Source organism: Akebia trifoliata, chromosome 2 (assembly GCF_017979445.1).
Source record: "Akebia trifoliata isolate Shusen 1 chromosome 2, ASM1797944v1, whole genome shotgun sequence".
NCBI lineage: Eukaryota > Viridiplantae > Streptophyta > Magnoliopsida > Ranunculales > Lardizabalaceae > Akebia > Akebia trifoliata.
In genome coordinates this window covers 7,210,556-7,223,715 of record NC_141376.1, presented here as the reverse complement: position 1 = coordinate 7,223,715, position 13,160 = coordinate 7,210,556, and the positions used below count along the sequence as shown (strand labels likewise).

Genomic DNA, 13,160 nt, shown 5'->3' with positions numbered 1-13,160 from the left:
TATTCCCACTTTTTGACAAAAGAAATACACATTCTACCTTTTCAACAAAAAAAAAAATCACAATCATGGTAAACTGTGTAGTTGGTACATTTATCTTAATGAATGAGCCAATATCCTTTTTATAGGGTATTTTATAAATAATGTACAATAAAATTGGTGATACCTCCCCCCCCCCCCCCACCCCACCCCACCCCAACCCAACCCAAAAAAAAAAAAACTGATGGATTGGCCCAATGGCAATGTCAAATCCAATAAGTGGTGAGAGTCTGTAAGTCGTGTTTTTGAGCTTAAAATGGTATGAATTTTATCCGAGTGCACCGAATCCAAACTTAGTGGGTTTGCTCCCATCAAATATATCCAAATTAAAATATGGTTTGAATATGGTTTGATGTCCCTTGATCCAAGTCAGATACGAATTAATTCCTATATCTGTCAAGATCCAAATGATATATTATTTTGTAAGTTGTATTTTTATATTTTGTAAGTTATTTTTCATCATCCAACATTATTTGGGTGTAATGGTCAAGACTTCTATTTAAAATGGAGAGGTCCTAAATTAGATCGTATCCGGATATGGAATTGATAAAAGCAAAATGGTTTGGATATGATTTTAATTATTAGGATCTGAGTCAGATCCAGATTCGAATATGAATCCGAATAAAACAAATTGGATATGGATATGAACATACTCATATTCGGACCATATCCAACTCGTTTTAAATCCTAGTTTGATACCCAGTATGAGCAATGGCTCCTCGAGGCCACCTGAGAAAGCATACCCTCATTTACATGGTGCGTGCAACATGCGGGCATTGCACATGCCTAAAGGAGGGACCCATAAAATTCAAATACCCCCGACTGTAAGTCAATGTCACTCTTTATTGATGATTTAACGGTGAAATTTTGATTTTTTTTTTTTTTTAAATGCTTTTCAAATACTTAATTCCACTATTAAACCATCAAGAAAAAAGCAATGTTGACTTACGGTCAAAGGTGTAAACCTAGTCTTACATTTGCAAGAAGCTAAACCTAATATCACCTATTTTACTAAAATACCCTTTATTTATAACATAAATAGAGGGTTAAGAATTTATATTCTAGCTAGATTTCCTAATCACTGATAACTAATATAACTCTTTTATTTTATATTTTAAAATTTAACTTGTACTAAGATTGAAATTTAAAAATCAAACAAGTACAAGTCATGCTCTTACGCAGACTTGGTCCTACCAATACTGAGAAATTTTGTTCCTTTAACTTTATTTTACATTTTTAGATTGGTATGGTATGGAGGTTTCGTGGATCAGATTCAACTTTTCATGACAGATATTGAAATTGGAAAACCATCATTCTCTGATACCCAACTCTTTATGGATGAGAATGGACGTGTATTGCGCTAAGTCCACGTGATTATTTGGCCTTGGACATAGGATCAGTGTTCGATCAGTCTAGGGAGCCCATTTGGGGACCTATTATATTAGAATTGTAAGTTGGGCTTTTTGGCCCAGAAACTTAACTTTGCCAGGCCCAAAAACAAAACAAAAACTAAGACCTTAATCACTAGTTTGCAAAGTAGGACTGAGATGATAATTCTCAACTATGAGGGATACCTCAAAATTACCTTGAAGTTCTTGTTCTAGATTTTATTTTTTATTTTTTATTTTTTATAGTAGTGTGCAGATATTGAATGTTGAAGTGATCCTATAAAAGCCCTAAAGAAACCATGTTTAAATTAAAGGAATATTCTTCAACTTTATTGATCATTTATTCATGCTTTTTTTAAATGAGTATTGTGGTACCAAAGTTCCTTAAAATAAAGAAAAAAAAACACTTTTTATCAAGTTAGTGCTGAAGGATTGATTCAATTTTGGCACTAAAGCATTGTGTTATTTCACAGGCTTTGGTCCTTAAAGAATTCCATCAAATGTTGGAGAAAGCAAAGCCTTTTAGTCCACATTTTGATCGCAAATAATTTTTTAAAAAATCATTTTTTTTTTCTTTTTTGTTTTCCATGTTCTTGGATCCCATTTCGGAGTGAAAACTAATGTGCAACAATGAAACAGATTTTTAGTCCTCCATTGTCAAATTTAACAGAGAACAACTTGAAATTATTGGGATAGTTTTTATTTTTATTTTTATAGGCCTTATTCATAATTTTAGTATTTAATCAAACCCGAAACAAATCTCGAGCCAGGCTAGGTTGGGGCTTAGTCTTTTTCAACCCCAATGGGAGGTTTAAGGACAGACATTAAATATGGAGAATTATATAGCCTCTAAATGTGGTTTTAGTTTCAACCAGCTTTTTAAAATCAAACCTAATCAATGGTCCCAACTGGGGCCAACCAAATTTTAATATAAATTTGGTTCAATCCAAACAGAACAGATTCTTCGAAGAGCCATCACTTTTCACACAACCTTTGATTCAACTGCTGACATGATCGAAACCCCAATTTTTGTGATTGGTGTTAAAATGCTAAAATTTGAAATGTTTCTTTCTAAAAATACAGTTTTTTAAATTGATCCTAATTTTTATTTTCAAATAATTAGTTAATAATCTAATCTTAATAGTACATATTTAATATTATGGAATAAATCCAATATGTATTGGATTTCCTTGGAATTCTCCCAACAATTTATTTAGGATGGAAGCAAACTTAATTGATCAGTCGAGATTTAAAAAGACACTAAGGAGTTCTAATCTAACCGAGGATATGAAGAATCTTAAGGATCATATGATCAGTCAAGATTAAATATAATTTAGTTCATCCACAACGACTATCTCTCAAAGATGGAGTATGGTGTAACCGTCATCAACAATCTCGATTCTTCTTGTCGAACAAAGGCATTTTGTCTCCATCATTAGAACTTTTCATCTACATACTCCAACTTTATGAAATTCGTCAACTATAGTTTTCACCTTGACCTCGACCTTTGCTTTGGAATCTCATGTGTACAATGAATTACTCTAATTCGATTTTTTTTTTTATAATGGTCATTAGTTTGGTATATGTCAAAGACTCTTCAATACTTAAGTTAGATTCATATTTTATTAACATCATTTTATAATTTGACATCGTCTCTCTTTTCTAGAAACTCTCGTTGTAAGTTGTAATATGCCTTATATTTTGATTGTGTCTCTGGGTATTCCTAATTTTCTTGGATCGTCCTTGCCTAGTTTCTTAAATTACACTTCTATATATAAGAGCTATTGGATAGTTTAAGAACTGATCTTGATTGACAAGCTATGCTCATCTTCCATTCTTCTCGAAATCCCACAATCATAATACAACAACAACAATTTATCCCAAAGATTTAGGGTTGGTTAAAGAAACTTCTACATTTATTTTCTCCATGTAGAGTTAAATGTTTTGTTATTAAAAATTAATGTTCATTTCAAATTTCATTATCCCTCTCTACGTCAATTTTGGATCTTACTTTCACTTTTTCAAGATATTCAACTTGAATATATATATATATATATATATAGATATAAGAATAATGATAAATTGATTCTTCTCTGAAAACTCTCCCCACGTGATTGTACATAAAACCATAGATTTTTTTCTTGAGATACAGAACTACACATTAGTGTACCTGAGAAAAAAAAAATAATCTATGATTCTATATATAATCACATGGGGAGAGTTTGTCAGGAGGGTTAAGTTAGAAAATCACAACTTTATATATAATTGTACCTATGTGAAAATATTACATTACAAATATCTTCAGGTGTACATGGAGGATCAAAGTTCATTTGATATTTTTACGAGTACTGATTTTCTAAATAGAAAGTCTTCACTCTGTCAGTACTCGATAGACATGGTACGGAGTATGGAGTATGGACACCGAATCATTATTCTTTTTTTCCTTGGGATACACAACTACACATTCTCATAAAAATGTGCATCCTGATGAAAATGATCTATGATTTCATGCCACGTCAGCTGAGTATTGAAGGAGTGAAGATTTTCTAGTTAGAAAATCATTATTCTATTTTTAACATTATATTACATTTTGTATATTCATGCAATAACTATGTTGAATGAGAGTCCCGACTTTCGTATAATAATAAGTTCTGTTATATAATGGTTGTCATGGAGTGAATGCAGGGTCCATCAATGAAAATGGTTGGTCAGTGTGTGGAATCTTGACCCCAAGAAAAAAAAGGCACATCGTATTTTTATCAAAGTGACCTGATAATATGACTTGCCAGGTGGCATACTCAAAGGACTCATGACGTGGATAATTTCAGAATGATAGATCTTTATGTCTCGGGATACACTTTTTATTATGGGGAAGTGCAATTGTATATCCCTAGACGTACAGATGTACGGGACACTCGTACATCAATTACTGAACAAAAATTTGGGACATTAGAAAGAAAATAAGGGATTCCCATAAACTATTGTCCGGTGTTAATAATCAATATCCACATCTACAGTTTAATACTGAGATTCACCTAACCTGATTTCACTTACATCATCCAATCAAATTTTATCATTATAATACAACAGTTGGTGAGGTATGAGGGGCCTACAAATCCCAGTCTTCTGTCTCCTTGAACTCTTCTTCCTCTTCATGATACTTAATTTTTTGAACAATGCTAGAGTGACTGCACAGGATTATAGATGCATGCTTTTCACTCATATCTGGTGGAAAAGTATCAATGGTTTTGAGAAGAGTAATTATTTTCTGACTCCCCCACCTGGCATACCCAAAATACTCTCTTGACGTGGCAAGTCTTAGAATCATAGATCTTTACTCCTTGAGATACACAATTTGCACATTTTTATGAGGATGTGCAGATGTGTATCTTAAAGCATAAAATATATTATTATTGCTTATGCCACGTTAGGAGAGTATTGTGGGTATGTCACTTGGGGAATCAGATCATCACGACTCTTTTGAGAATGGCTCCACGTTAGTGCAGTGTTGAATGTAGGTAGTGTAATAGAAAGTCACCTTAGCATTTTTTTAATTTTTATAGTGAAATACTTTTCTTACTAAGATTCGTTTTGCTCAAATGGATTACTACATCAGCAATTCAACACCCTCTAAATTATCATGGGAAAACTTGGATGGAAATCAAATCTTTTAAGCTTGATCCATGATTTTGAAATTGGACGCCTACCGAACTTCCACCTAACTCCTAGACTTAAAATTGATATTCAACGATGAAAAATAACTTTTTTCGATTTTTTTTTTCAAACTTCATAGAATTTAATCCTCTACAACCCCGCAGCATTTGATCACGGTTTTAGATGCCACAAGGTGAGCCCCATGGACCCTTTAGTTGGACTCGTGTTAATTCATCCCTGTGAGAATTCAGCCTCTACATTTTGACAATCAAATTAGTCTATACTTTTACCTTAGTGTGGAGTTCTTAGATAGAATTACTCATTTTTACCTTCATTTGCAGTCTATTTATAAGATTTTCAATTCCCTAATGGTATTGTATGCCATTCTATCAATATCAATTTTAAATATGTTGACATGTGTTAAATTCGAATCTTCATACATAATTTTTCCTATATGTTTATTACATATTGGTAATGTCATAATCCATCTAATCAGATTGTAAATGCATTTACTTGGAGAACGTGTCATCTTTGATTTTATAAATTGGCTTCTATGTCAAGACTTAAAGGGATTCTCCCATGGTCTTAGAGTTTGAATTTTGTCTCGTGAACCTTCCGGTGAGAAGATTTTTCTCATAAGCTAACCAGTGAAGGCAAACATTTCTATGTTGAAGATTCAATCCTAAGATCAGACAGAAAACACTTATTGAACATGTTCACTTCAAACATAACTCTTAGCCAAGGTCAATGGAAAAGGAATAATTACGATAATTTGAATAAAGGAAGCATTCATATCAAATCCATGTCCGGACACCCTTTTGGACTCACCTCCTAACAACCCAACCCACAATAGGAAATTTCCAAGCATTGACAAAAGCCGAATCTTAGGGTTATCTAGTTTGGGTCTATTTCGTGGGCTATTTCGTGTTCAAAATTTGATGAACGATAAAAAAGAATGTCTATAATTATGTCATGCTCCAACAAATCTCACTCCCAAACACGTACCCGTCCTAAGAAAAAAAAATTTAAAATAGTTTATATGATTGTAATTCTTGACTATAATATTATTTTTTTGATGGGTGAGTTGGACTTGAACCCACAACTTGAAAGTTGTTTTGCAATGCGTCAAACCAACTCAGCTATGGTTCTAGGCCCTTGACCATACCATTAGATGGCCAAAAGTCCAAACTCTTTATCTGCCTTGATATTTAGAGGTTTTTGTTGAACCAACTAAACGGTCTAGGTCTCTTTAATGAGGTGAAGGATACTTGCAGGACATTGTGAGGGAGGGTCCACTTAGTGTAATTAACCTCAACTTCACTGTGGTCAAGACCCTTTATATTATATATACATATATATTTTATATTACTTAAATTAATGTCATAAATGTGATATAATAACATGTGCTTGGTAGTCTTTGGTGGGGTTACAGCGGGGCCATGGTTAACAAACATGTTACGCCAAACTGTTAACAACTAACCGTGCCAACATTTAAAACATCATGTACAATTATGTGCATGTGATGTGTGGTATTTTTTATTAGCCGACTAAAAGAGAGAAGTGGACTAGAATTGGCAATTTGAAGTTCACTATTGACTTGTTGGGTCCATGAAACTTTGGGTCACTGCTATTGGCACCTCAACTTTTACTTATTACACTTCAATTTTTTAAATTATTTATCACATCCCAATTAAAGATTAAAATGTATTCTTTAAACATGTCAAAGGTTGGGTTCAAATTATAATCTCAACATTTACAAAGCCGTACATATAACACCCATTTCAAACAATTTCAGTAGTTGTTTACAATTACATTTAAGTTCATATAAAATCTTAAACTCAAAAAATAGAAAATCTGATAAAAAAAAATAGTAAAAAAAGAGTTTCTATTGAGACCCCAACTTTTACCTATTCTTAATCATTCACTTATTTTCTTTATTTTGAATTGGGGTGTAATAAGTAAAAGTTAGGGTGCCAATAGCAATTCTTTTTTCCTTTTTTCCCTCTCCTTATATTGATATTTTTAAGTTCAAGTTTTACATGAGCTTAATCTCTAATGTAAACAACTACTGAAATTATTTGAAAGAGTGTCATAATGTTTTGTAATGTTGATTAATAATTTGAACCAAATCTTTGCAATGATTGAATAATGTATTCTACTTTTTAATTGGGGTGTGATAAAGAATTTAAAAAATTGGAGTGTAATAAATAAAAATTGAGGTGCAAATAGTAGTTTTCTTGTTTGTTATTCTTTTAAAAGTCAATCTATTGGTTTAGCATTTTTCACAATAAAAACTATGGTGCTAATTGCCTTTGGTTGTCATCCTTCCTTCCTTCCTTCTTCATTCAACAATTGTAAGTTTTTGAGTCTTTGTTATAGGAATCTTGTGATCGCATCTTTATACAAGATCAATAGAAATTTTAGTAAAAAAAACATGATTCATGACGTCTTCCATACCTTTGATTTTGAAACTACCATTTTATATAAAAGTTGATAATTAATCTTACAAAACTTAGACTTATTGAAAACGTTTTAATCTTAATTGTCATATTTTACCTTCATGAGACTTGATTATGTTGGATCATCTTTATTGATTATTGTGGAAGGTATTTTTCGAAAAAGTGACACGTGGTAATCTCGAGACAATTTAGTCAAATGTCCAAATCAACAAAGAAAGTAGAAAGGTTAGTATTTATCTTCAATCAAGCGTCAAGGGTTTGTAATTGAAGTTCAGAAACTTGAAATCCCTTAAAATAAGGAGTTTAATTGTATTCATAGGAATCAAGAAAAGTCATTAACTAAATGGAATCATCTAAACAAAAATCAAGGAGAAAATTTAGGAAGAATCAAGGAAGGAATCCCTTACAAATACATAGGTGCAATGCACAAAAGAGTATAAGTTCTCCCCTCTCTAAATTTTACATTATTTTTATACTAAGATTCTGACTTGAACGTCTGAGAGGTATTGCAACAAGTACATCCAGAAACACAAGTTGAGGAGATCGCGAGGTATCATCATAAATCTTAAAGTAGTGCAAGTTTTTACATCTACAATTATGTTGAATATTCTCAATGGCCTAGTATAGTTTGTGGACTTCACTCCTCCTCGATATTGTCTCAAAATGTTGAATTTATGAGAATTTTTTTCCAATTATAATTCCCGATTACTATTTAATTGCGTGGACAGATAGTTACTCATGCCTAATCCATTCTCCCCATCACACATATTCCGCCCCACCGACCTCCTCCTATGGCTCTCTCCTTCTTAATCATATAAATTATTTGAGCCTAGATAAGAGAAAACAATCCAAGTGTGAAAAAGCAATAGCCCAGTTAGTCAAAATTGATAAGGACATATAGTTATAAATATGAGTTTCATTCCTGTACTCCAAGGAGTAGGGTACCTAACTTATTCCGTATGTAAACCATCAGCCATGCAATTGGAACCAAGATGGTTATTTATTGAGTATCCAAAATATTTTGAGAATCATGACTAGTAAAGACAGTAGCTAGTTAACGTGATTGAGAGGCGACATCATGACATCAATAGAAAATATGTGCAATCATGAGCACACAATAATGATTGAACGCATGAGCAGACAAAAAAATTGTATGATTAAACTTTGTCACGTACGCTCTGAATGATCATTATCGTCAAGGCTCCAATTCAACAGATGCCATGCTCTAATGCAATGGACTCTGGATGTATTGTCACATTATGTGATACATACAAGAAAATTCAAAAATTTATAAATAAGACTTACATAAGATATGAAATTTTGGTTTTCAAGAGTTAAAAGTAAATTATGCACATATTTGATAACTGACTTCAACATAATTGAAAGTAAGCGCAAAATAAGAAAGGAGTAGATTAATTAGAGCATCCCCAACGACATCTTAAATTTTTGAGATAAATCTAAAATTTAAAATTGTCTTTTACAAAAGTTCTTCAATGCAAGCGTCGTATGATCTCTCAAAATTATAATATGCTAAAAATAATGTTATATTTGACATTATTTTTATAATATTTTAAAATTTATTAATATATTTTTAAAAAAATGTATTTTAGATTATTATTATTTTTTTTATCAAATTATCATAGAAAGCATATCAATAAATGAAATTAAAAGAAACAAATATAGCAGTGCTACACTATTGATTGAAACCAGGAAACACACACCTAGTGTGATTGGTGATCACCTCTCTAAGAATTGGAATCGAGCTACGGCAACTATCGTGGACTTTCTTCGGATGCGTGAATCTACAAAAGGTTGGGTCAAATATTTACGGATGACTGATTGGAAAATATATCACACGTGGCGTGTGAAAATGAGATTGAAAGTCAGATAGCGAATTTAACCCGGAAGACAAAAGAAGGCGTATAATTCACGTATTTCTCCATCACGTAGCTGTTCATTGCTACGTGCAGCGCAAATATAATGCTCTCTACGGTCCATCATAGTTATCGGTTACTGAGGTTGACAATATTAAACCTATCTTACCTCACATTTAAAATTTTAAGATATTATTTTATCCACATTTGGTACCGACATCACGAAACTAATTATGTGGAAAGAAAGAGAGATATATATATATATATAAATTAAAAGGAAAACATAATAGGTAATTTGGACTCTCTTGACATTAGAGATTTTGATAAATATATCTGAGAGGCATATGCGATTTAAATAATATAAAGACATATTCCTTGACTATGGTCCTATACATATGAATGATTAATACAAATATAGAAGACCAATTAAAATGACCAAAATACTCCATCATGAGTTTCATTATCTAAATTCGAAATCCAACTCTCATGAAATCTTAACATTTAAAATTTATCCTTACACCAAATATCCTTGTAACTTTCCACAATACCCAAAATGGGTATTTAACGAATATTTCCCACCAAAGGCTTGAACTGAAAACATCTAACCCAACATGTGAGTTTCATATTTGTTATTTATATTAAATGGTATATTTTATCTTTTAAATATTTTTCTTAGAACAGTGGGTATTTGAATAAGAATTACAAAACTTTGGGTCCATTCTGTGGAAAGGCTCTACATTAATTTGTATTGATTAATTTTTCTAATCCTAGAATTTAAATAACATGAACATAAGTTGAAGATAAGGGTATTTGGTCATTTCACATAAATCTCGTATAGAAGACGACAGTCAAAGGGTATGTCGTAGGTTTGAAAAGGCAGGAATTATCTCAAATATACACAAAACCTTTTTCTGGGGTACGTGCAAATTACAATTTTGTCTTAAGCTGAGAATGGACAATGTCGGCGAATTTTGGATTTTTCAAAAAAATATAGGAAACGTGGCAGCCATCCAAGCAGCCAAGTAGATTGCGTATTGTCTTGTTATCACATTCGTTCTATTGTTTAGATGATAGAATAGATAGATTCATTCTCAGATCGACACGTAGATAAATACATAAAAAGTACTCTCTTTATCTTTCTCTCTATATAAATTCAAAATGAATCCACAGTTGTGTTAGTGTTAGCGAGAGACCCAAAAAACAGAAACAAAAATACTACCCGGTTTTATTGGGTTGTAGAGAGGGAAAGAGATGGAAGGAGGAGAGTGTTGTTCGAGAGAAGCAGGAGGGATGCGTAAAGGGACGCAGAGAGAGAAACCCTATAGAGGTATAAGGATGAGAAAGTGGGGTAAATGGGTTGCTGAGATAAGAGAGCCCAACAAGAGGTCTAGAATCTGGCTTGGTTCCTATGCTACCCCTATTGCTGCGGCACGTGCATACGATACCGCTGTTTTCTATTTAAGAGGTCCATCTGCTCGTCTTAATTTTCCTGAATTGTTAGTTCAAGAAGACGAGCTTCATGATTTGTCCGCAGAATGGATTCGAAAAAAAGCTACAGAAGTTGGGGCAAGAGTAGACGCGCTTCAAGTTGGTGTTAATTCTTGCAGGTCTTCTAAGAAGCCAGACTTGAACGAGGAACCCAAGCTCGAAAGCTCAGATGAAGATTGACTTTCATGGGTTTATAAGTTTTTAACGGGAAATTTGTTTTTTTTGTTGTTTTTATTTGAATTGCTGTTGTTGGATTAATAATAGATGAAAGGAAGTAAGGCAAGGATGATGAAGGCGAACAAAGTTGGCCTACCAGAATTACTACAGATGTCTTGGTAAGAGATGGAGATGGCAAAGAAGAGATAAAGAGATAAGAATTGGGATTGGGTTTTGGGTGTTTTCTGGGGTTGAAAAGGCTTGCAGATGAGGTGCTTGATTTTGGTCCTCAACCAAAGATGCCTAGTCGCAGTCATGTGTCATGAGATTGAAGGGGACTTGTTTGAAAAGGAAGTAAGCTTAGTAGTTTTTTTTTTTAAATAAAAAATAAAAAATGTATGTTAACAAAGAGAGATTATGGACGATGATGAGTAGGAGGCGGTGGCTTTTAGGTTTACTAGACTTTATTTTTATTTTTAATTAAATATGATGTTGGAGTGGGACCGAAAGAGGGTGTTGTTCCTTTTCTTGGTCGGTTGTAAATTGTTTATTTTATTTAAGAGGAATGCTGCGGCTGCCTAACTGGGAGTCCTAAACAAGAAAATTTGACTCGTTATGTTTGTTTATTGTGTTTGCTTGCCGTATCCAATATCCATAAATACATGAATGTAATACAAATACTTTTGTACCTTCTTGGTCCCATACGTTGAGTTTTCCTTCAATCACATGTACCACGAGATTACTAATGCCTAACTTAAAAATCAAAATCTTTTTTTTTATTATTATAAAGAATTGATGAAAAAGTTCTTCATTTAAGATTCTTTTCTTTCAACAATAAATCCATAATGGGGAGATTTTTTTTTAGGTTGGGGATTTACCTACAAAATTTCTTTTGTAAGATTTTGTAGGTATCTATCAAATCGATTTTGTAATGTTTAATAAAAAAATTGGTTCAATAGGTACGTATCGAATCTGTTTAATAATATTTGGTATGAATCTATCGAATTTACTTGTTTTGTATGAACTTATCAAATAGATTTGCTTAAAAACTCTTTTAATTTTTAAATTTAATCTCCATTGATTTAACCTCTCACAAAACTCAAAAGGAGATAAATATGAAAAGAAGAAAGAGGGTTTTGAATTTTTATTTGGTAGGTGGTGGTGGGTACAATAAACCAAAACGAAAGGGTGAAATTATGATCTACCTTTTTTTTTATAACAAAAATCACTTAAACAGTTGCATCGAGCCATTTCAGTATGTGTAAATAGCCGCCCCTTCTTTGTTTTTGTGTTATGTTTTATTAGTTGCTAATAAGTCAAATCTTTTTCCTGTTCAGCTTCTCCCACAATTAGTAGGCACTATGTTTCTCCAATGATCATGGAGATTCATGATTATTCATTTACTGGATTCAGGTCATCAATTACACTATGAAATATTACCCTATCGAAGATAATAAGAACTTTATGGTGACCCCATGTGATTAGATACATATTTTGTGTTTGATCATATAAAATATTGTTTTGGAGGAAAAATTCAAATAGAGGGAAACATGAACATAAATAGTTAAGACTTTTAAAGTTGAGATCAAAAACAATTTTTATAGAATATTAATTTTGTTCAGAAAGATGATTTATTCATGATGTTCAAGATTTTTTCAAACTATGGGGGAAATCTAGATCTATCTGTAACACTGAAATTATTTACAGTTCAATCTGAGCTAGAATCATTCAGTAGAAAGCAAACAATGCTCAATTGTGGTTTTAAGATTGTTAGCGTGCTTACGTACTTGATCGTAATATGACTGGTTGCAACCCTTCATATAAATATAAATAAATGATTACAATAACGTTACTGCCTGATATTTCTCCATCGAACATCTAGGAATGATAGAATGCATTCGTATATGGTATTCATAACCAATATAAAACTAAACATAAGAGAACAAAATGATTATAAATTTTAACTTTAATTTAAAATTTTCAAAGTTCTTACCAAAATACTTATAGACAAAACCAACAAACCACTATTTTAGTTATTTTGAAATATTGTTTATATCTATATAAATATCAACAACATTATTATACCATACATTGCATATACTCTT

General features: G+C 32.2%; 1 pseudogene; it reads left to right on the top strand.

Annotated features, from left to right (window-relative positions):
• Positions 1–10,577: 10,577 nt before the first annotated feature.
• On the top strand, positions 10,578–11,671 carry LOC147409215 (ethylene-responsive transcription factor ERF010 pseudogene; annotated as a pseudogene).
• The last annotated feature ends 1,489 nt before the right edge of the window (positions 11,672–13,160 follow it).